At 40.2% G+C, this 26,009-nt stretch overlaps 1 protein-coding gene across 1 annotated transcript in view; it reads right to left on the bottom strand.

Annotated features, from left to right (window-relative positions):
• Nucleotides 1-444: 444 nt before the first annotated feature.
• The window catches only part of HELZ2 (helicase with zinc finger 2), a 1,911,095-nt gene continuing 1,885,530 nt past the window's right edge, over nucleotides 445-26,009 (bottom strand). Inside the window, exon 20 of the mRNA XM_044089861.1 lies at nucleotides 445-795. The gene's annotated coding sequence lies outside the window, so the exon portion shown is untranslated. The remainder of the gene's footprint in view (nucleotides 796-26,009) is intronic.

Raw genomic sequence — 26,009 nt, forward strand, 5'->3', positions numbered from 1 at the left:
TAGTAGGCTGCAAGACCAGGACATGCTCACTAGGGAGATTCCAGGTTATTTAGTGAATACATAGTACGATGCAAAAAGCAGCACAGTACAACTAAATGAAAATTCTGTACTCTTTAGCAGAAACACAGAGGGATATTTCATGGACTTCCTACTAGCCTAAGGCAGTCAAACTGAAGTTTGTACTTGAAGGAAACATAATGCATGTATGGCTGAAAAAAATATATATATACTCATCTTAATGCCAATTATGCAAACATGACAATTTATTTCATTTCTGAAACATTGGAATTGTATTTAATACCTGAATTTCTGAAAAATCTTTTTTAAAATCAATTGAAAAAACAGCAAATGTGCATTTTTGAAGTCACTAGTATTATCTTATGAAGGCAATGTAAGCATCTAGGCCAAAGTTGAATTAAAACAATTGATGAAGTGCGGATCTTAAAATTTTAATTAAATTTATTCACATCAGAAATTACTGCATTGTTTCAAAAATGTTAAACTTATTCACAAATTTAAAATTTATATTAATAAATTCATTACTGCTAAATAAATATAGTAATTAAACTCTCTTAATCATATAAAAAAGTGCTTTATCTTCTTTTCATACTTCAGCTATGCTGCATTTCTGCATTATGCACGTATGTAATGTTGTGTTTCTTCTTTTGTAAAATTCCGTTGCACAGTAAAAATTGTGTTTAATTGCTGGCTTGGAATGTTGAGATGATCTTCGGAATAAATCAGAGTTTACCCACTATCAGACAGTAGTACTTTTGTACTACAGCATATACCAGTCTAAATGAGAAATGAAGACAGATATTAGTCACACATTTTATAAAAGTCTATGCGTGTATGTATGCACATATTGCTATTTATATATTTTAACAGATATAAATGTATGTATGTATATATATATATATATATATATATATATATATATATATATATATATATATATATATGGGATCCGTACATATCCATCTGCATCTTTTACCGAATTCCAATTTGGTGAGCATACTTAAAGTGGTGTTCACCAAAGCAGCACTTTCACGTAAGTATGCTTGTTGTTCCGGTTGTACTACGGTGTGGTAAGGGAAAATTCCCTTTTCCCCACTGTAGTGCAATCTCGTACAGAGAATATTAAAGTGGGGGGGGTGTGGGTGGTGCAATTCCCCTGCATTCAAGTAGATTTTGTGTTTTTTGTTTTTGTTTTTTTTTTTAACATACTTTAAAGAAAGTGCTTTTTTGATGAAAGCACTTTCGTTAAAGTGTGTCCGGTGGTAATGAATTTGATCTTTTGAACTTTCGTTCAAAAGTCCTAGATCCATATATATATATGTGTGTGTGTGTGTGTGTGTGTGTGTGTGTGTGTGTGTGTGTGTGTGTGTGTGTGTGTGTGTGTGTGTATGTGTGTATATCAAATATACCAAATATGATATGAATGTGTGTGTTTGTGTGCATAAAGTCTGACATTCTGACTTGCCAACCTAGTCCATTTATGTATTGATAGCTAGCTTTTATAATTTATTGACATTTCTAGAAGATATTTAATTCCCTTGGTCCAATCCATTAGGAGGAGGACTTTGTTAAAGTGCCTTAATCTGTCATTACTTATATCATCGTATGTGCTTAAACTAAGAACGATAGGCAACAAGTGTAGGTTGTACCACAGATGACAAAAACAGATAATAGTGTGTGAGTGTGAAACATACTTGTATGTAGAGAAAAAATACAAACATAAATAGCAAGCAAATATTTAAAGTCTTTAGGTGATAATTAAAATGCTCTTCAAAGACACTTTGCATAAAATAAAGTACATTCTTATCAAAAAAGAAAAAAAGAGGAGAAAATGTTAGATGTTCTTCATATTGATCACTGCTGCAGTAGCCTTAGCTGCATGGGTTATATCCTGCATAGGATATAACAGCCAGCCAGCTTCCAAAGCTTCAGGTCACCTTCCATTACTCAAAACTGTCAGTCAATTCAAGTTGAGCTGACTAAAAAGATAAGTTTGAGCCCTTCAGAGCTTTCATGCCATTGAAGGGAGCACCTGTATGTGTACTTTTGTGGATAGACAGTTAGCTTGAGCTGTTCCTATGTTCTTTTGGGGCTGGCAAAGTGTTTTATAGTGCTCTTTAGTATATTTTTGTGTTAAAAAGGTGACTTTAAAGAAGTATTTTTACTGGCTTTTGCTGTTTGTTTTCTCCAGGAAAGAGGCACAATTTTTGATTTGACCATGGAACAAAGTACAGTTCCCATGGTTTATCCTTCTTCCAGCCACAAAAAGAAAAAGTAAAAAAAAAAAACAGCCTGTATCATCAAAGTAGCCTAGCAATTTGCCTCAGCCACAAGTGGGTGACTCTGCTGTGGCTATAGTTTGTTTCTTAGGCCACTCATCTTTCACCCTGGATCTCTATGGTGTAAGCACTTACAGCCACTGTAGACGGGCGGTTAACTGTGCCCTCTGCAGCTGTGGGGTCACCTCAGTGGCAAGGGAGTAGCACTTGTTGATCCTGGAATAAGGGAACAGGGAAAGTTTCCCGTTATGTCAGAATGCTGTGCCCACCCCTGGGAAAGCTGCTGCTACCATGTCAAAAAGAAAGAAAACTAAACAGGTTTCCACTCCTCCTCAACTTTCTTTAGACAAAAATAGATTACTGGCTTTGGCTCAGGGTTTAATTCAGGCTGTTGATCCTTCTTTTAAAGTAGTTTCTAGTAAAAAAAAGGATTCTCCTTTTCCTGAAGAGATTCAAGAGTCTGAATCTGGACAAGTAGATGAAGGGACAGATACAGATTTTTTTCCTCAGTTTTATGGTTCATATTCAGAGGATAGCTCAGTTTCTGATTTTCCATGTGGAGGTTTCACTTTCTCAGACTATTTCCAGAATGTACCAATGTTTTCAATAGGAGAACACACAGGTTTCTCATTCCCTCAGGAAATGCAATGAGTTGTTACAGATGGAATTTCCAGAGCTTTCACTAATTTTTCTAGTTTTGTCAGCTGTAGACGATGTGTATATCACTGCCTGTGATTTTCCTGATAATCAGCCTAATGCCCCTAAAAGGGCAAATGGAAAAGTTCTTCAGGTTTTATATACTCTTCTCAAACCTGACGTAGCTAAAGTGTTAGTTAGTCCTACTGCTGCTAAACATTTAGTTAATTCCAATTCTACTCTTTCTGAGAAGGATGGGAAGATTATTGATAAGTATGGGAAAAACAGCATGCTTCTGCAAATTTGATTTTTCTGAATTTTGAATTGGCTTATATATTAAAGTCTATTCTGACTAATTGTGAAAGCACGAGGAATGTTCTGTCTGCAGTTTCTTCTTGTAAGGAAATATTTGCCTTAAATAATTTAGTTTCTTCCACTGTAGAAGTCACTACTCATTGTTTACAAGTGTGTGTATATGACTCAGATAATACTATGCAGGGGCTATGATGACTGGTACTGTTTTGATGAGGTTTGCCTGGCTTCACTCTCAGAACCTCCCAGGCAGTCTGAATAATGAGATTTTATTCTTCTCTTTTGGACAGAGTCTTAGTTTTTGGTTCCTCTGTTGCAGAGGTGATCAAAAAGTGTGATAAAATGGGTAGGTTTATACAGGGAATCTCTATTTTTCAGCCCTCCTTTTACAAATTTCTAGGGGATTCTCAAATCTCTCAGGAAAATAAAATAAACAGTCTCAACAAAATACAGGTTAAGAGACTTTTAAGAAGAAATGGTAAAGGGGTTCCAAAAATAATTCAGGAACCTCTTCCCAAAACTAAGGACAGTCCAGCAACTCATAATGATTATTTAAGGGACCTTCTTCCACCCCCAGTAAATATCCCTAAATTTAGGTTTCCCATTCTCCCTCCCTGCTCTGAAGCAGTCAGTTACTACAGACAGTTCTGACTTTGCTTGGGTAGCAGTTTTAGGAGGAATGAAAGGGCAAGGTATGTTGGATAGATGCAAGCACATAAATACTAAAGAGATGCTTGCCCTTATCAAGGCACTCAACTCTCTGGAATCATCTTTGGTCCCTGAGACCTCTTCAAGTTGTTAGAGATAATACTACAGTCATGTGGAACATCAACAAGCAAGGGGGAACCAGGTCATACCCTCTTTATTTCTACCTCTGTTAGCTTGGAATATAACTTCACAGCACAATCTCACTCTGCAAGCATCCTACATACTATCAGAGCAAACCTGTGTGGCAGACAAGCTGAGCAGGACAAGGGCAGACCCACAGGAATGGAAAGTAGATTGGGGGGTCTTCCAAAATTTGATCCATATGTGGGGAGTTCCACAGATAAACCTATTTGCTTTCTCTCTGAACAACCAGCTTGTAAGATTCTGCTCCAGGACTCCATGCAGAAGGCCTGGAAGACAGATGCCTTTTCTTTCCTTGGATATGAATCTTCCTGTATGCTTTTCCACCCTTTCTACTAATATCCATGTACTTCTGAAAATTCAGAAGGAATCCCCAAAGATCATTGTGGTGACTCACTTCTGGCCCAGACAATAATGGTTCTTCCTTCTTTTGTAAATGGCCAGGGCCATTTACCACAAGATTACTCACAGAATGGCTCTACTCACACAAGATCAGGAGTATTTGATACACCCTGACCCCAATCAACTTTAACTGACTGCCTAGATGGTAGGGTATTAATTCCCTTTAGACATGTATTTACTGAGAACATGCAGCAAATACTAATGGAGGCAAGAAAGCCTGACACTAGAAAATCATATATTAACAAATAGAAAAGTTTTCTAGTTGTTGCCAATAACATAACCAGCACTCGTTCAGTTCTTTGGATTTACAGCAATTGTTACTATCCTCTAGCCTTTCTTGCTTCATTAAGGTTCATCTATCAGCCATTTCAGCATGTCAGCCCATGGATCTCCTCTTTTAATGCATTCTAATGTCAAAATGATTTTGAAAGAGGTTTTGCATAAGAGGCCTCCAAGACAACTAGTGGCCCCTCCTTGGGATCTTAATTTTGAGTTAGAACAGTTAACACTTGCTCTGTTTTATTCAACTAACCTGGCTGACTTGAGCTTCTCAACATAGAAAATGGTTTTACTGATTTCTCTGACCTCTGCAAAAAGAGTACCTGAGTTTCAAGCTCTTATGGTGAGTCAACCCTATCTCATTTTCCACAGAGACAGGATTTTTTTTATATGTAATCCTTCTTTTATGCCTAAAGTGGTATCCAAGTTTACTTTAAACCAAACTATGCATCTCCCTGTTTTCTTTCCTAAGCCTAAAAATGATGAAGAAAGGATACTCCATGTCCAAAGACAATTCAGGAATTATCTTGACAGAACTAAGTCTTTCAGACCTTTGAATCATTTGTTCAATTCTTGTGAATGTAAGAAGAAGAGGGGACAACCTGTGTCACAACAGACTTTTCCAAGTGGTAGTCCAAGGCTATTAACCTTTGTTATATTCACTTCTACAAAACCATTCCAGGCATGGTCAAGATGAACTCTACTAAGGCCTTGGCTTAACCTATGCCTTTTTGTACTCTAGAAGTGTTCTAGAAGCAGTAACCTGGTTCTCTGATCATGCTTTTGCAAAGCAATATAAGCTTGATTTATTCTGTAGGTCTAAATCAGGCTTTGCTAGGACCATTCTCCAGGCGGGCTCTTGGACCCTTATCCTTCCACCTCCCAAATGTAGTAAGCTAGAGTACCCTATGCATATAACTAAGGCTACTGCAGCAGTGACCGATATGAAGAACATAGTTATGTTGTGTCAGGAAACCCATTGGTGTGTTGTTTATGCAATGGTGTGGGCATTTAATTTTTGTTGTTCCTAGCATTGTTTTTTCAGGATTCAGCCTCCCTCTCTCTGCTAGCATGAAAGCATTGGAGGGTATGGTGTCCACACCTGTCTTTTTAGTCAGGTTATCTCAAGCTGACTAATGGTTTGGGTTAATGGAAAGTGCACTGAAGTTATGGAAGCTGGCCATCCGATATATCATATGCAGGATATAACCCATATAACTAAGGCTACTGCAGTAGTGATACTTTAAGCATCTACTGTTATGGTAAGTTTACTTACACATCTGCACTGTTTCAACCTTTAACATAAACTTTCTTTAGATAATTTGAAGTGAAACAGTGGGGAGTATTCATAAATGTTCTTCAGACCTTGATACCATGCTCTCCTCATTTTGGCAAACTTGAGGTGCTTGGCTACAACACGGTGTACAGATGTGTAATTAGCATACCCTTAAAACCTACCATGTCCTTCCAGTGAATGTCTCTGAATCGCCTACCATGCAGTAGCAACAACTACAGGTGGCTGCCCCACTCAGTAGATGGTAGCTACGTAGTGCTCAGCTGCACAAATTCAGAGCCCTCTCCACACACACACACACACACACACTGTTAATAATGTATTTCAGCCATGAGATCACACATTCCTCAACTCAGAGAACTGTCAGTTTTGCACAACTGTCAGACATTTGTTTTGTTGACCAGACAACATAGATGTCGACCAAGAGAGTGCACCTACACATTAAAAATATACATACATACATACACACACACACACACACACACACATATATATATATATATATATATATATATATATATATATATATATAAAGATATATATAGTTGTTTATACTTTTTTAGTTTTTTTTTTTTTTAATAGGTATGCCCAGCTGGGTAGAAAAAAACTATGTTCCTGTAATGCATACAAAAAACAGCTTCCTGACTAACCTTTGGACCCTCTTGGTTCTAGCATATCTGTTACTTAAAGTTGCAACTGCTGCCTTGTTATCAGTCTGGATGCTTGGTTTCAGTTGCTGTGTTTGAGTTTCCATGTGATTGGAGCTGCTCAAATGGATGTCCTCTTGACGTCTTACTCCAATTATCCAGCCAGATGGCTTAGAAGTGCCTGACTGTCAAGTAAGCTCTCGTCCCATGTGGCCCTACTACATCCATGTAGAGTTCTAAATCTTCACTGTTGACCTAGTACAATTGCCAAAATGTCACGCTGTTAAAGTGAAGCAGAAATTGCAGCTATAGTTCCGGGTCATCTGACAAGACCTGCATGATACAAATCCAATGATGTTTGAGCCTAGCTCCCTTGCAATAGATAGGCCAGACACCTGACAAAGGTCTGTCCTGGGGTAATTGCCCTACAATCAAAGTTGAGCAGACTTATGAGCTTCATTGCTTCCCCTACTCTGGCCTTTCTCTCCTTCCTCATATACATAATTTTGTTTCTTAACTTCCTTAACAACAGTTTCACTTTCTAGCTTGAGAACTGGGATTGTAATGATACTTTCTTTTTTGTCATGCAACAAAACTAGACCCAAATAATTGAGCAAATGTATTGAAATTCTTCCATCTAGCATGATGTTTCTAGCTCTAGGGATCCAAAGATGAGGAAAGCAACCAGGTAATGCATGGCCCTGCATTAGTTTGCTTGCTCCTCCAAGATCCAAAGTAGAACAGTGCTACTTTTCTCAAAGATGGACAGGCTACTGTACACTCTATTGGCATGTATTTTCCAAAATAGATTCTGCCACCAATTGTATCCCAAGCAGGCTTGAGTCACACAGACAGCAGACAGAATGCTAAGACAATGTTGAGCTTAGCCAGTCAGCGGTACCCCCTTAGCAAGTGGTGATAACTGCATCATTTAGGAAACATATTGCATCTAGAAGTCTTTCCTGCTTATAGGTTCATAGGTCCGTATGTAAGTGCTAGCTTAGCTGCCTTTGTGGGTCATTATAAGTTTAAATCCAAAAAAAACAGGCAGGAAACCACTGGATAAACACTTTATGCAGGTAAAGCTTTCGGATACAATCCTTTGTCAATACTAAACAGTACATAAAACCAGTTCCTTATATATAGGTCCAAGTATATCACATGACCTGCAGCCAAAATCACATGATATGCCATCCACATAGCAAAAACACTTAAAAAACTTTATATAAGCTTATCATAACATAAAACACTTTAATAAAACACTTTAATAAAACTTTAGACTAAAAGAGTTTAGCTCTACTTAGTTTAACTAAAATTGGTTTGAGACTAACCTGGCTATTTAAGCCTGGTTTTAAATCACTTATAAGCCTCAAAATCCATTCATACTCTTTAATTTCTAAATAATTATTTAGGTCTCTTCCCCTGGGTATAGATGTAACCTGGTCAATAATCCTAAACCTAAAAGAATGCTGCTGGCCAAATTCTTCTATATGTTTATATAGTGCGTTCCTTTCATAGCATCTCCTAATTTCTGATTTATGTTCCGTCATCCTATCCTTAAACCTGCGGGTAGTTTTTCCTACATAGAAGGCATTACATGCCTCACAAGTGGCCAAATAGACCACGTGGGTAGTGGTACATGTACCTGCCACTCTGAATCTAAATGTCCTACCATTAGTGGGATGCACAAATGTGTCATTTTCAAGATTGTAAATGTCATCACAACAAGAGCAGTTGTAGCATTTATGAGTACCATATTTCACTATTGTGGATACAGGTACGGTCCTCTCAAAGTCTTTGTAACATAACGAACTCTTGAGGGTCCTCATATTCTTATAAGAGAAATTGGGTTTAAGTCCCAATAGACTTTTTAAATCATCTGATGCCATTAGAATAACCCAATTATCATTATAAGTTTAAGCAATTTTCATTTTGGTGCTTGAATTAGCCTATCTTTTTTGGTATTTGATTGGCCTTACTCATCCTGTGTTCAATAATTATATATTATCCAAAGTGTGAAACAACTGGAACCATACCAAAGACAATTTTAGTTGACCCATGCAGGGGATAAAACATTGAGGAGCTGCCTCTATCCATTAGTAGTAGAAAGGACAGTCTTGAGGTAATTTTTCTATTATTCATCTATAGATCCAGGTAACACTTGCATATGGACATGGATGAACTTTGTTTTATGTGGATGGGAGTCTGTTCCAAAGCATTAGTATTCTCTGTGAGATATACCTGTCCCTACAAACAATTCTGTTGATGTTATAGAAAAAGTTTAGATCCTTGAACTCAGTATTTCTGATGCCATTTTAATTGATGATGTGCAGTCAGCCTATCAGTATTAGGTTGGATGATGCCTAGTATGCTATATACAGACCACCTCTTAGCAGTCTGTAAGATACACAGTATAGTTATAGGACTTTAAGTTGGTCCATGTAGGCCTTGCATCCTTGTAAGAAGGTATTTCTGTGAATGTTCCAGTTGTTGCATGTGTCTACACAGACGAATGTCAGGGGGAGATTATACCGAATGACTGACCTAATCAGGCACAGTAAAGGAGGACAATGACATCTATAGATCTAGATGCAATCCCGTTGTTTAAAAGCTGCACAATATAGTCAGACTTTCTTACAACAGTGGATACATGTTGGTCAAAAATTTGGTCACTCTCCACATAAGTTCCCAATTTCTGAACAACTGAATCAGTTCTTGGGGGGTGTTGTCAATGTGGTACTTTCCTGCAGTGAACAACTTCTTATCGTGGCTTGGTGCTGAGACCTCTCTAGTTTGGCATCTACTTCTCTAAAGTAAAAGCCAATACCAGGGGGATGCTTCACTAGGGACAGCTTGCACCTGTCACCCCTGGGCTTTCGGATATTGGCAAAGGCTCTTGCTACCCCCATAGTGCCTTTTTTAGGCAAGGCTCAAAAGACAAACCCACCTGCATAGGTATCACAAGGGATAAGAAACTAAGAGTAATGCTACTCAACGCCAGAAGTCTAAACCTCAAGATGCACGCACTCAAAACTCTCCTTAGCATGGAGAACATCGATATCTGTGCAGTAACAGAAACCTGGTTCAGGGCTCCCGAGAGCACCTCAGCACTACCAGTTTATACCTCATACCATGCTTTTTGGCCCCAAAACTTGGACCGAACCACAAAAGGAGGGGGAGTATCGATATTCATCAAAGATACCCACACCTCCAGGTTGGTGGAAAAGCATGAAGCATCAGAGACTATCCATGTGCAACTAACAGTGGGTAAAACTGCCTTCCAGTTTATAGCCTGCTACAGACCACCCTCCCAAACCCAGGAACCCCACTCGGTCTTCCTGAGAACACTGGAAAATATGAAGGTCTCTCCAAACACCATTATATTGGGCAACTTCAACTACCCAAACATAGACTGGGAGCATTACTCTAGCTCCAGCACCCTAGCCCAAAGGTTCCTAGAATTTATAAACTCAAATGCTATGGAACAACTTGTTACCACCCCCACAAGAGGGGAAAACATACTGGACCTGATCATCACCAACATGGGAACTCTATGCTCCAGACCAGAAGTATATCCCTCACTGGTAAGATCAGACCATAAACTAATCTCACTGGATATTCACATCCCGACCCCACCCCCTGCCCAGAAAACCACAGTGAAAAACTTCTCTAAAGCAAATTTCACACTCCTCAAAACTGAGGTGGAATCCTTCAAAGCCCCCGGGCCTGTGGAAAATACGGCCCAGACCACAGAATCCTTTATAAACGCATTCTATGAACACCTTCAGGAATGCATGGATCATGCGATCCCAAATAAAACCAAGACCCAATCCTCCAAAGGCAGACGTCCTGTCTGGTGGACCCAAGCCATAAACGAACTATACAATAGAAGGAGGAAGCTACTAAATGATAGAGCAAAATCCCAAAAAGGGAAGGCATCACTGATCAGTATTAGCAAAAAAACTACGGGCACTCATAAAATTGTCTAAGGCCAGCTTCGAGAGAAAACTTTCACAGGACACTAAGGATAATCACAAGGCTTTCTTTAGTTATGTTAGGAACCTGGGTGGTAATTCCCAGATATGCTCAGAATTAGTCCTAAATGACAAAAAATACACCGAACCCACAGACATTGCCAACATCCTAGCTGACAGGTTCAGCAAACTCCCCACCAAAAGGGCAAATATCTATCCCAGCAGAGTGCTGCCCCCTGACATCTCAGATGCTCAGGTAAGAGCCGCCCTCTTCAAAGCAAAAAACACAGCATCAATGGGACCAGACGGTGTCCCGGGCTGCATCCTACATGAACTCCAAGAAGAGCTAAACCCAAACATAAAACTACTGTTCAATCTCTGACTTACTACAGGATATGTGCCCAAAGACTGGCGTACAGCAACAGTGGTCCCTCTCCATAAAGGTGGTGCCTCAACGGATCCTGGAAACTATCGCCCCATAAGCCTGACTAGCTTGGTCTGCAAAGCTATGGAAAGGATCATCATGGACCTCATAAATAAAGATATTGGGGACCTACAGACACTGGATCCTACCCAGTTCGGCTTTGTTAAGGGCAGATCCTGCCTCTTAAACCTGGTTGATTTCTTTGAAACAGTCACCAAGGCCATTGACGAGGGGAAGGTGGTCCACACAGCCTACCTGGACCTCGCAAAAGCCTTCGATACAATACCCCACTCGGGCATTATAGATAAGCTCACCAGCTTAAATATAAACCCCTATGTCACTAGATGGATTGCAAACTGGCTCAAGGACAGAACCCACATGGTTAGAATTGCTGGAGCCATGTCAGACTCCAAACCAGTTACAAGTGGTGTCCCACAAGGCTCAGTCCTGGGACCTCTCTTGTCCGGTATATATTTCTCGGAGGTACAGGCCAACACAGAAGGACTGTGGCTGACCAAGTTCACAGATGACTGCAAACTGGGCACCATAATCGACTCTCCAGCCGACACAAGCATCCTCCAAAAGGGCCTCATAGAAACAGACAACTGGTGCCAGAGCCATGGCCTCAAGCTAAATGCCAAAAAGTGTATAGTCATCCCCTTTGGCAAAAACAAAGTGCCCACAAATTACCACATAGGTGGTAATCCATTAAGTACAGAAGAAGTAATTAGGGACCTGGGGACCCAAGTTGATAGCAATCACTCATTTGACAACCATGTGGCCAAAGTGGTTAGAAAAACATTTTATATAGCCCACTTAATCATGAAGGGATTCACATCTAGATCAGGGGAGGTCATCGTGCCTCTTTACTCATCCCTCATCAGGCCCATAATTGAGTACAATGCCCCTTTTGGGATGTACCTTCCCAGACACCCGCAGCAACTGGAAAGACCCCAAAAGTACCTCACCAAGAGGATCAAAGGGCTCAAACAGATGCCATATGCTGCCCAGTTAAAGAAACTCCAGCTCTACTCAGTGGCATACCGCCTGTTCAGTGGCGATCTGTGCCTGACGTATAAAGCCATGTCCAACCCGGAATTAATGGACATGCTGCACCTCAGAAAATCCAAATCCCATCAAGCTACGTGCTCGAGAGACTTGAACCTCAGCACTGAAATAAATAGGACATGCTGGAGGGACAGATTCATAACCCAGAGGCTCCCTTCACTCTGGAATAAAATCCCAGTCCAGGTTAGGCAGAGTCCTTCACTGACTCTCTTCAAGAGGAATCTTGATGAGTGGATGGGAGATTGTAGGTTTACCCCGGGCATCACTTCTGTGTCACTTTTAGACAGAGGCACAGTATACTAACCTCGAAAAAGGGCATAGCAAAATAAATTTAAAATTGGTGGCGAAAGCCAAACACATTCTGGCTAGGCTTATAAATGCCCTAGGGCAGACAGCCTAGTATGAACCTATGAACCTATGAACCTAAGGGATAGGAAAATGCATTATTTGGCATTTAGTTACTTGCTTGGGACAAACCTTTTTGTAGGATGGCTAAGTCATTTGGGGACTCGACTGCTTGTAGCTTACAGTCATCTGAAAACATAGTCAACCAGTTCCCTCTGGTATTGGCTTTTACTTTAGAGAAGTAGATGCCAAACTAGAGAGGTCTCAGCACCAAACCCTGAGGGACTCGGGACTACACTGGTGATTGGTCTCTTAGTGGATATAGCTTCCATCATTTTGATCTCATGCATCCTATCTGTGAGACAGCTGCAATCCAGTGGGAGGTGTAAAGGTTTATTACCAATTTATTTAGCTTTTCTACCATGCTTGAGTGGGGATTTGTGTCAAAAGCTTTGGCCAGACTAGCATAGCTCTCAACCACTTAGCGCATGAAATCTGGACAAATTCTAAAATAATGGGGGTACAAAGACCCAAAACAGGGAAATATTTTAAATATTGCTCTTAAAATACTTGGAAAGTTGATAGAATAACATGATTTGTGTTAGCATGCATTTTATGAATAAAATCTGAAATTCAAATGTATGTCATTATTTAGTGACTTCAATCCTCAGTTATTTGCTATTAAAACACACATTTTATGAGGAGCAGACAAAAATGAGGCACACATCTGGACATTCTGTGAAAATCTGTACAGTAGAGAGATATGAGGTTGAGGTATGTGGTGTGTACCATTTTACCTTCATCCATTGCTTTGTTGACCTTTTCAAAAAACTCCACCAGGTTAACTAACCATGACCTGACTTTAACAAATCCAAAGTGAGATGGGTCCAGTATTCTGGGGTTCCCTATGTCCTCATTGATTAGTTCTATGATAATTCTTTCCATGGCTTTGCTTAAGAGTCTGGTCAGACTTATAGGTCTGTAGTTGCCTGCATCTGTGCAAGGTCCACCCTTATGTAGGGGAATGACTGTAGCTGTTCACCATTTGCTCAATAGAAAACCTTTATGGAGGTCGAGGCCAAACAGTGTTGTTAGCGGGTTGGCTAAGTCATGCTTCATGCTATTTAAGATGCATCCAGGGATATTGTTAGGCCTTATCAATGCAGTATTTTTAACTTTTGATAGTGCTTGGGATGCACAAGCCAGTGCATTTCTTTGCGCTCGTCCCAAGCTCAGATAAATGGGGAGGGTTGCGTCAGGAAGGGCATCTGGTGTAAAACTTGGCCAAATCATTCATGCAGACACCAGTAAATATTTACATACTGGATCGGTCAAGGCCCGGGTTAACAATGACTGCCACCAGTACTGTTAGCCACAGGGTGCTGGCAGAAATTGGGCTACTTTTGGCTGAAGGAGGAGAGAAGGGGGAAGGCATGGCCAAAGGCAGGAAGAGAGGAGAAAAGCTAGGACTGTGGTAGTGAGGGTCGGAACTTTGAATGTTGGCAGTATGACTGGTATAGGGAAAGAGCTAGCCGATATGATGGACAGAAGGAAGGATGGTATATTGTGTGTGCAAGAGACCAGATGGAAGGGGAGTAAGGCTAGGTGTATCAGAGGTGGGTTCAAATTGTTTTATCATGGTGAGGATGGTAGGAGAAATGTCATAGGAGTTATTCTGAAGGAACAGTATGCCAAGAGTGTTTTGGAGGTGAAAAGAGTGTTGGATAGAGTGATGTTTATGAAGCTGGAAATTGATGGCGTAATGATGAATTTTGTTAGTGCATATGCTGCACAGGTTGGTTGTGCGGTGGACAAGAAAAAAAAATTTGGAGAGAGTTGGATGGAAGTGGTGATGACTGTACTCAAGGGTGACAGAGTGGTGATTGGAGCAGATTTCAATGGGCATGTTGGTGAAGGGAACAGAGGGGATGAGGAAGTGATGCATAGGTATGGGTTAAACAAAGGAATGCAGAAGGTCAGATGGTAGTGGATTTTGTGAAAAGGATGGACATAGCTGTGGTGAATACATATTTTAACACGAGGGAAGAGCATAGGGTGACATACAAGAAAGGAGGAAGATGCACACAGGTGGATTATATCTTATGTAGGAGGGCCAGTTTGAATGAGATTGGAGACTGCAAAGTGGTGACCGGGGAAAGTGTAGTTAGACAGCATAGGATGGTGGTTTGTAAGATGATGTTGGTGATCAAGAAGAGGAGGAGGAGTGTGAGGGCAGCACCAACGATCAAATGGTGGAAATTAAAAAAGGGTAATTGAGAGGTGGAGTTTCAGGGAAGAGTTAAGACAGGCACTGGGTGGCAGTGAAGAGTTACCAAATAGCTGGGTAACTACAGCAGAGCTAGTAAGGGAGATGGCTAGAAAGGTGCTTGGTATGACATCTGGACAGTGGAAGGATGCCAAGGAGACATGATGGTGGAATGAGGAAGTACAGGAGAGTATACAGAGAAAGAGGTTGGCAAAGAAAAAGTGGGATTGTCAGAGAGATGAAGAAAGTAGACAGGAGTATAAGGTGATGAGGTGCATGGCAAAGAGAGAGGTAGTGAAGGCTAAGGCATATGAAGAGTTGTATGAAAGGTTGGACACTAAGGAGGGAGAAAAGGACCTGTACCAATTGGCTAGACAGAGGGACCTAGCTAGGAAAGATGTGCAGCAGGTAAAGGTGATAAAGGATAATGAGGGAAACATACTTACAAGTGAGGAGAGTGTGTTGAGCAGATAGAAAGAGTACTTTGAGGGGTTGATAAATGAAGAGAATGAGAGGGAGAGAAGACTGGATGATGTGGGGAAAGTGAATCATGAAATGCAATGGATTATCAAGGAGGAAGTAAGGATAGCTATGAAGAGGATGAAGAATGGAAAGGCTGTTGGTCCAGATGACATGCCTGTGGAAGCATGGAGGTGTTTAGGTGAAATGGCAGTGGAGTTTTTAACCAGATTGTTTAATGACATTTTGGAAAGTGATGCCTGAGGAATGGTGAAAAAGTGTTTTGGTACCGACTTTTAAGAATAAGGGTGATGTGCAGAGCTGTAGTAACTACAGAGGGATTAAACTGATCAGTCACATCATGAAGTTATGGGAAAGAGTAGTGGAAGCTAGCTTAAGAAGGGACATGATGATTAGTGATCAGCAGTATGGTTTCATGCCAGGAAAGAGCACTACAGATGCGATGTTTGCTCTGAGAGTATTGATGTAGAAGTACAGAGAAGGTCAGCAGGACTTGTATTGTGTTTTTGTAGACTTAGAAAAAGCATATGACAAGGTGCCTAGAGAGGAGTTGTGGTATTGTATGAGGAAGTTGGGAGTGTCAGCGAAGTATGTAAGAGTGGTACAGGACATGTACGAGGGTAGTGTGTCAGCGGTGAGTTGTGCGGTGGGAGTGACGGATGCATTTAAGGTGGAGGTGGGATTACATCTAGGATCAGCTCTGAGCCCTTTCTTATTTGCAAAGGTGATGGACAGGTTGACAGATGAGATCAGACAGGAGGCCCCGTGGACTATGATGTTTGCAGATGACATTGTGATATGTAGTGAGAGTAGGGAACAGGTTGAGCAGACTCTGGAGAGGTGGAGATATGCTTTAGAGAGGAGAGGAATGAAGGTCAGCAGGGCTAAAACAGAATATATGTGTGTAAATGAGAGGGAGGGTAGAGGAATGGTGAGGATGCAGGGAGTAGAGTTGGTAAAGGTGGATGAGTTTAAGTACTTGGGATCAACAGTTCATAGTAATGGTGAGTGTGGAAGAGAGGTGAAGAGGAGAGTACAGGCAGGGTGGAATGGGTGGAGAAGAGTGTCAGGAGTGATTTGTGACAGACGGGTACCAATAAGAGTGAAAGGGAAGGTCTACAAGAGGGTAGTGAGACCAGCTATGTTATATGGGTTGGAGACGGTAGCATTGTCGAAAAGGCAGGAGTCAGAGCTGGATGTGGCAGAGTTAAAGATTTGCACTGGGTGTGACTAGGATGGACAGGATTAGGAATCAGTATATTAGAGGGTCAGCTCAGGTTGGACAGTTTGGAGACAAAGCAAGAGAGGTGAGATTGGGCTGGTTTGGACATGTGCTGAGGAGGGATGCTGGGTATATTGGGAAAAGGATGCTAAGGATGGAGCTCCCAGGTAAGAGGAAAAGAGGAAGGCCTAAGATGAGGTTTATGGATGTGGTGAGAGAGGACATGCAGGCGGTTGGTGTGAAAGAGCATGATGCAGAGGACAGAAAGAAATGGAAACAGATGATCTGCTGTGGCGACCCCTAACGGGAACAGCCGAAAGAAGATGATATATATATATATATATATATATATATATATATATATATATATATATATATATGTGTGTGTATATATATAGAATATATATATATATATATATATATATATATATATATATATATATATGTTTGTATATAAAATAATTATTTATTTGTTTATTTATTTATTTATTTTACATTTGTTGACTGGGAGAGTCCAACTGGATTACAAGTCCATTCTCAGTGAAGGCCCGGGGAGAAAAGCTCCAAGAGAACAATTTTTTACGAAACATGGTTTTAAGGACAGACTTTTGACATACAATTTCCATAGAAGAGTCTTTGACATACATATTAACTAACAGATAGGATACATTCATTCTCTACGATATAATATTAAATTTTAGAAGATATTCCTAAGTTTAGGATTCTTGTGATAGATTTACTATCAGAGTAAAAGCAGAGAGACGTTGAATAAGGCTCCAAGAGAGAAGATGATGCTCGCTATAGTTGAGAAGGATAACAAATTGATTTACTATATTATGTATTATAATATATATGTAGCTATGTATACATATATATATATATATATATATATATATATATATATATATATGTATATAGATAAATACACACACACACACACACACACACACACACACACACACACACACACACACACACACACACACACACACACACACATAACACAGACATATACAGTACTGATTGTAATAGACCAGTTTTTGAAACAACTTTCTCAGAAGATATAATAGATTCATTTACATAAGATAAAAAATGCTTTTTATAACAAAGAGGATAAGCTAAATTAAGACCTGCTTTTTACAACAGCTTTAGTAAGTAGCGTATATCAGCTTCGAAAGAAAAATCACCAAAGACTCTAAAGATAATCACAAGGCATTCTTTAGCTACATCAAAAATCTGGGTGGCAGCTCTCAGATCTGCTCTGAGCTGGTGCAAAATGGCACAAAATACACTGAACCCCCCCTTCCCCCCCCAAAAGGGCCTGTGTCTATCCCAGAAGAATGTAGTCCCCCAGACATCACAGACACACAGGTGAAAGCAGCCCTCTCCAAAGTAGAAAACACAGCATCAATGGAACCAGATGGTATCCCGGGCTGCATCTTACACGAGCTCCAAAATGAACTAAACCCTCACATGAATTCACTGTTCCAACTCAGCCTTATCACAGGTTATGTACCCAAAGAATGGCATACAGCAACAGTGATCCCACTCCACAAAGGAGGTGCCACAACGGATCCTGGGAACTATCACCCTATAAGCCTGACTAGCCTGGTCTGCAAGGCTATGGAGCGCATCATCATGGATCTCATAAACAAAGACATTGGGAACCTCCAAACACTGGACCCCACCCAATTCGGCTTTGTTAAGGGCAGATCTTGGCTCTTAAACCTAGTTGACTTCTTCAAAACAGTTAACAAAGCCTTAGAAGAGGGAAAGGTAGTCCACACAGCCTACCTAGACCTTGCAAAGGCCTTCGACACAATACCCCACTCTGGTATCAAAAATAAGCTTACCAGCTTAAATATCAACCCATATGTCACAAGATGGGTTGCAAACTGGCTCAGGGATAGAACTCACATGGTCAGAGTCGTGGGTGCCATGTCCGACTCTAAACCAGTTACAAGTGGCGTCCCACAGGGATCAGTTCTGGGACCCCTCTTGTTTGGCATATACTTTTCTGAGGTACAGGCAAACACGGGACGACTGTGGCTGAACAAGTTCACAGATGATTGCAAACTGGGAGCCATAATTGACTCTCCAGCTGACACAAGCATCCTCCAGAAAGGCCTTACGGAGAATGATACCTGGTGTCAGAACCATGGCCTCAAGCTAAATGCAAAAAAATGCATAGTCATCCCCTTTGGGGAAAAACAAAGTGCCCACAAACTACCATATAGGAGGTAATCCACTAATTACGGATGAAGTAATCAGGTATCTGGGTACCCAAGTTGATAGTAACCTCTCCTTTGACAATCACATTACCAAAGTGGTTAGAAAAACCTTCTATATAGCCCACCTAATCACGAAAGGGTTCACATCTAGATCAAGAGAGGTCATTGTGCCCTTCTACTCATCGCTCATCAGGCCCATAATTGAGTACAATTCCCCATTTAGGATGTACCTTACCTGACACCTGCAACAGCTGGAGAGACTTCAAAAATACCTCACCAAGAGGATCGTGGGCCTCAAACAGATGCCCTATGCAGCCCGACTAAAGAAACACCAGCTCTACTCAGCTGCTTACTGCCTACTCAGAGGTGATCTCTGCCTGACATACAAGGCCGTGTCTAACCCGGAATTGTTGGACATGCTCCACCTCAAGAAAACCAGATCCATTAGAGCTACATGCTCCAGGGATTTAAACCTTAGCACAACAATAAATAGGACATACTGGAGGGATAGATTCATGTCCCAAAGGCTTTCTGCGCTCTGGAATAGAATCCCAGTCCATGTTAGGCAGAGCCCCTCACTGACCCTCTTCAAGAGAAATCTTGATGAGTGGATGGGAAATCGTAAATTTGCTCCTGGGATCACTTCTATGGCCCTGCTGGACAGAGGCTCAGGAATCTAGTCTAAAAGGGAAGCGAAAGCCAACATATTCTGGCTAGGCTTATAAATGCCCTAGGGCAGATAGCCTAGTACCTACCTATGAACCTATGAACCTATAAAGTTCTTCAAAGAAGATTTTTAAAGCAAATAATTTCTTACAGTCACTTAAGTTTTAACACTCAGACGTATGGACAAGTTTTGCCCAGCAGCACCTTTCCTCTTCAGGCTTCAGGGATATCTTTCAAACATCATAGTACAGGGACAGCTTCCTGCTTGATTCCTCCCTTTAGATGTCAGACTCCTAAACACATCACATTCTTGTCACAGACTTCAGGAAAACAGAAGTCTAGTATCTACTTGCTTCTCTGCCCATTATATTTTGAAAAGGCACTTCTTCTATGATGAGGTTTACCTGCCTATCTTGGTATTAAAGGCATAATATTCTCTAGGTAGAGCAGCTTCAGCAACAACTCCTATGCCTCATGACCCTCCAAGTGTACAACAATTGGTTTGAGCCCAAGTGGGTGGGCTACATAATCCAAGGCAGCCAATCAGTATTAAGATGGCTGCAGCATGGATGACATTTAATTGTAAAATTGCAGTAAATTTGATAGTATCCATCAAGTTGGGATTGCTAGAGTATAGGCAAAGAGAAGGGGATAGGAGAGTGCCAAGTGAAAGACCGACTCTGAAAGAGTTCTTACTTAATTCTAAAACAGAAGCTGCTATTAAATGGATAGTTATTAGGCACAAAAAACATTGCATATACCATTAGAATCAATCAGAGGAGGTTAAAAAAAGAGAATGAAAAGTTAGGACTCCCAAGTAAGAAACAAAGTCCTGAAGGTTTAGGATTTTTGCATGGAAGTGTTTGCATAGGTATCTTTATTCCACAAGTAAACTTCAGAGGATTGCATTTCAGGCAGGTGCTGTTTTGATGTGATGGGGAAGAAAGAGGTAACTAACTGGGAACATACTTTCAAGGAATGTAATGAGTTGGTAAATAAAAACAAAACTTTGACTGAAATGTTGTGGGAACAGTTGGTAGAAGTTAAGGAAATGAGTCTTTTGAGCTGAGATAGAGGATCTTAATTACCTATGCCTTACTAAGTTTAAAGCTATAGGCTACCAAGCAATTGTTAGAAAATGAAGGTCAAAATCTAAACCAAACAAGATGGAAGATTTGAATATCATAAAGGATATAAAAGAACTGGAAGAAGGATCTTTAGAAAAAGAAAGGAGCATATTTTTCAAACATAAATGCAATTTGCTGAAACAACACATGCAGAGTAATGCTCAGGAGGAGGAGTGGGACTGAAGCAAAGGCAGGAATTGAACAATTTATGTAATGTCACATTGGATGAAAATTGTTACTGCATAACAATAATAATGGAAACTACTGTTCAAATATATAAGGCAAAGTCAAGGCATTCTGTGTTATCAGAGACAATTTTAACTTTCTCTCACACAGTTGCTAGAGAGAATAAATATTCCAGCATATTTCATACAATTACACATTAGTCATCTGAAGCCAGATTGCAAAGGAATGAAATGAAATGAAAAGATGGTAAGTTACCTTCATCAACAGCCAACATTCAACCCAAGCCACCATTTAGTGGATGCAATGCTTAATGACTGGCCAGAAAAGACATTCACCAAAACATGAGGCAAGTTATGACTGCAAAATAAGGGAAGTTTTTTTTGCACACCGACATTTGCCAGAAACTTCTCCAGACCTCTTTGCTTAAAAATCAGGGGCAAAGTCAAACGTAATTACATTCAAATAAATACTACTGTAATTCTCTTCAAAAGCTTACAGTGCAACATCAACACTCCTGAGCTGTAGCTAGGTTATTTTGCACCTGGGGAGAAGCCCTCAATTTGTGTCCCCTCATTCCACAACTGCAGGACCAAAACTGATGCATGATGATACAAAACATTACTACTCCTTGCTATGAACAAGTTACATTTAACTTCCTCAGTCTCCTAGCTTGTCTTGCATTAAAATGGAGGAGGAGTTTACAGAGATAACATCACTATAATGGGGACATGGCACCACTGCCACATGCTACTGAATTGTAGCTTAGTTGCTTGACGAGCTCATTCTCTGTCTGTTCCTAAACTAACATGACTGAGAAATAAATAACCATACCACTGTATATTTCACCTTATGGCTGCAAATGTTAACACACACCTTTGGTAACAAGGCAAGCATTAGTCTGAATAATTGCAATTTTAGTATTCTCAACACTACTCTCCAATGTTACAGAGGTGATGCCACCAATGTGACCAAAGCCAGGATAACACCTACTGAGACATTACTATGACAGAAACTAATAGGGTTTGAATACCACCACTGCCAAATCTAAGCTGAAGTAATATTAAGAAAATGCATGCAAGTCTGTTTCAATAATTACTTCACAAAATATAACCGGACTCCAAGAACATAAAGGGAATATGCACTGCTGTCCTGGGCATGGGCTTTCAAAATATACACAAAGAATGGACTCCAAAGAGTTCAGTTATGGACATGAATCATTGGGCAAGACCCCTATGAATGGCAATGTAACATTCTGTAACAGTTCCCAAACTGAAGATACTGAGTGTAGTAGGACCTCTAATTCAGTCCAGACTCAAACCTTTGTTCTAGACAATTGATAAACTACCTGCTAGCTGCTGTACTAGTGTGGCATCTTCAGTCAAGTCAGACTAGTTGTATGTTATATTCCTTACCCCCAAGGATGAAAATAAAAGGATTAGCACAAAACAAAAAAATCCTTTTCCATTAGTAGTTTGCTTTGTTGCAGTGTTGTATGCATATATTGCTGTAGTCTTCTCCATTGTTGCCAGCACTGAACTCCCTACCAGACAAATTAATACACAGTAACAGTTACACTACCCTGACAACTACATTCAGCACCCTAATCACAGGGTGTATACCAGACTAATGACCACTAGAGTCCTTATAAGCCTAGCTCTGCAACCCATATGTGACCCACAACTTTGATTTATATAGTTGGTGATTTACTGACTGCCTGTGTCCATCAGAGACATAGGAGCCAGTCTTGGGGTGAATTTATGTTTACCCATCTATTGGCTCAAGTTGCACTTAAATAGGGATAGGGAGTAACTCTGCCTTACATAGCTGGGCAGCTTGTTCCAGAGAATGGGAATTCCCTTTGAGACATATCTGCTTCATCAACATGTCCTATTTATGTTGCAAGCAAAATGTAGGTCTTTTAATCTAGTAGTTCTGATGCTGTTTGTATTGCAGATGTACAAAAGATTCATCAAAAGAGAGTCCAGGTATGCCTTGTATGCCAGGTAAAGATCACCTCTCAGAAGTATGTATGATGCAGAGTAAACAGACAGGGCTTTCAGGCAATCAGCAAAGGATATTGTGTTTATTCCGTGTATTCTTTTTATAAGGAATCTTTGTGGATGTCCCAGTTGCTGTATGTGTCTGATCAAGTACATATCGATGGGGGCACTATACTTTATGATGGGATGGTGATGGCTGAGTACAATGGTATGATGACCTCTCTGGAGGTAGAAGCCATGCCTTTGCCTATAAGTTGAGCAACACTGAAGGGCTTTATTACTACTTTGGACACCTGTTGGTCAAAGGCTAGATTAGTATCTACATGTATTCTCAGATCCCTGACTAATGAATCATCTTTTAAGGATGTTTTATAGATGATGTATTTACTCAGGTGGCTGACTTCCCAAAACATACTGTAATACATTTTTTGGTACTGAATTTTAAGCCATGGGTTTGGCACCAAATATTTGTCTGTGTTAGACCTTCTTGAAAGGTGTTCTCATCTTCTGGGGGATTCACTGATTGTTTCCAGTTTGAAATCATGTGCAAACTTGGTTAACCAGAGGTCTTCAACATTGGCTTTGATACCCAAGAAGTAGATGGCAAACAGGAGTAGGACTAGCAAAGGGCCCTGAGGGAATCCACTGGTGAACAGCCTCTTTGTGGAGATGGCCTCACTGATTCTAACCTCCTGGGTCCTATCAGTTAGACAGTTAGCATTCCAACATGTTGTCAAGAGGTTTATAAATAATTAGGTCTTTTGACAATGCCCAAGTTGGATATTGTATCAAATGCTTTAGGCAGATCTAAGTAGGCAGTGTGCACTATTTTCACCTCATCCATTGCTTTAGTGACCTTTTTAAAGAAGCTCACTAGATTAAGTATGCATGACTTTCTTTTGACAAAGCCAAACTGGGATGTATCTAGTGTCTTCAGGTCTGCTGTGTCCTTGTTGATAATTTCCATGATAATTCTTTCCATGACCTTGCAAATAAGACTAGTCAAGCTAATGAATCTGCTATTTCAAGAATCTGCTGAAGATCCTGCCTTCTGAAGGTGGGGATGACTGTCACAGTCTTCATTTTATGTGGCACAAAGCCTATTCTAAGACTATAGTCAAACAATGATTCCAGGTGTCCTAATACGTCATATTTTAGACTGTTCAGGAGGCATACTGGGATATTATTGTGGCCCAGTGTGGCTGTGTTCTTGGCTTTAGTGTGCACAACCAGTACATGCCCCCTAGCTGTATTTAGATTGGCTATATTTGAGAATATTTTGGGGGGAATGGTTGGTGGTATGGGGGGATAAAGTTGGAACTGAACTTGTCTGCTAACAGGTTTGCTATACTGACAGGCTCAGTGAATGTAGCACCATTAACAACCAGTTGAACAGACTGCCGTTTGCTGCCCTTGAGGTTTCTGACATTACTGAAGTAGGCCTTGTGGTTATTTTCCCATGGGAGGCTACCTTAACCTCAAAGTTGGCTTTGTTTAACCTAATAAGCTCTCCTAGTTGTCTTTTTAGTTTGATGAGAGAGTCTTTATCTTCATGGGAATTACCCCTCCTGATTTTTGCCATAATTGTCCTCTATTTTCGGGAAGCACCCAAGGCTCATACCTCATGTAAAATTTAAGGATGAGTTAACATTTGTGTTTTTACTAAGATAAAAGGGAGTAGGGCACAGTAAGACACTGTCAAAACTGTCCATGATACTTCATTCAGCTTTTTACTTTTAACATAAATACAGTTAATAAATTGGTATGCAGTGATTTCTGGGCTCATAGAAGCTGGCACACCCCTTTCAACCTACCCTTCCCACAGTTGTGCTGCTTACCCTGTTCTGACCGCATATACTTTTATAACATGAATTTATTTTATTTGCATTTGTTTTCCAGGGTAAAGCACTGATTTCCATGTACCTTTTTCAAACTCAGCCCAGGAGCGGTGTCTGGTTAAGTGACTTGTTCCGAGTCTCACAGTTACACAATAGAGGCTGATGGAATCAAACCTTCCACTACTGGGCCACAGGAAACAGCTCCCCAATTCAGTTAAGCCAGCTGCCAGACAATACAATGAGCTGGTATCTGTAAATCATGGTCTTAGAAGCACTTGTCAGTAACTTTCATACAGTGCACATTGGACAGAATTCAGCTGTATTATCATTATTACTTTACTCTGCACTGAAGGACTCTCAGACTTAATTAGATTCTCTCAATGTTTTCATTCTGTCACTTATATATCAAAAAGTGCCACAAGCTATGCATGCAAATACTGAATCAGCAATATTATAATAAGAAGATTAGCTCTAGTCTTCAACAGCAACCTATTTAGTAATTTGAGATTTCAAACAAAAGCAGAACACTTGGTTCCCCACAATAAGCTATAATCTAATTATGTTCTATTATACTTGATGTTGCAATACATAGATGCAGACTTCTGCTTTAAAAGAAATCATTCAGTCAGCTATCTGAGGTGATAAGCTTGTATAGTATTCATGATTCTGAAAACAATGCATTATTCAGTAGAGGGCAGAACTGTCTGCAGTTTACAGTGCAAACCATTGCATTTGAACTATTATTTTATGAGTTCATTGCCTATTACCTTAAGTAATAGATGTTGAATTATTTTACTAAATGGGTTGAATCTCTTTTTAGCAGTTTGCTTGCATTCTTCTACTGTCAATAGAACAAGATATATTACTTGCAGTTAGTGCAAGCACTAACCTATCCACCAAATAATAAACCCATAGAATGTTTTACACTGCCATGCCCACTACACTTAGTGCCCTAATCAGATTGCTACACTTTGATTAAGGGTGGCACTTAAAACTCATTCCTTATGTACAATGTGTTGATGAGTTCATATTTTGTTTTTAATTAGCTGGAAGGGTGCAGCAAGCAGCCAGGCACAGGCAAAACTGCCAAGTGAGTTTCATTTTTTTAACAAAAAGTAAGCAAAAAGTGAATGATTGTTATGCTTGGCATTTAAGCTAACTGAAATAGCAGTGCTAAACAATATATAAAAAAGCTTTTTTAAATTAAATTATTTCTTTGGCTGGTTCTATCCCCCACAACTATGGACCCAAGGAGGCTACCCATTTCACCCCTATTATAATCCACCACTGAATAGCCTTCATAGAGAGTTTCTCAGTCCACAATGGAAGCATTATTACCTGATCCTGTCCATGACAACTGCCTGAGTCAAATGTAAAGAAGTCATCTGATGACAACCTGTCAAATTTATCTTCTCCCAAAGAGTTTGGCTGAAATTTCTTGCATAACTTTCTACTGCATTTATTAC

The sequence above is a fragment of the Protopterus annectens genome, chromosome 12.part0 (assembly GCF_019279795.1).
Source record: "Protopterus annectens isolate FY-2018-M chromosome 12.part0, PAN1.0, whole genome shotgun sequence".
In the NCBI taxonomy this organism is placed as follows: domain Eukaryota; kingdom Metazoa; phylum Chordata; order Ceratodontiformes; family Protopteridae; genus Protopterus; species Protopterus annectens.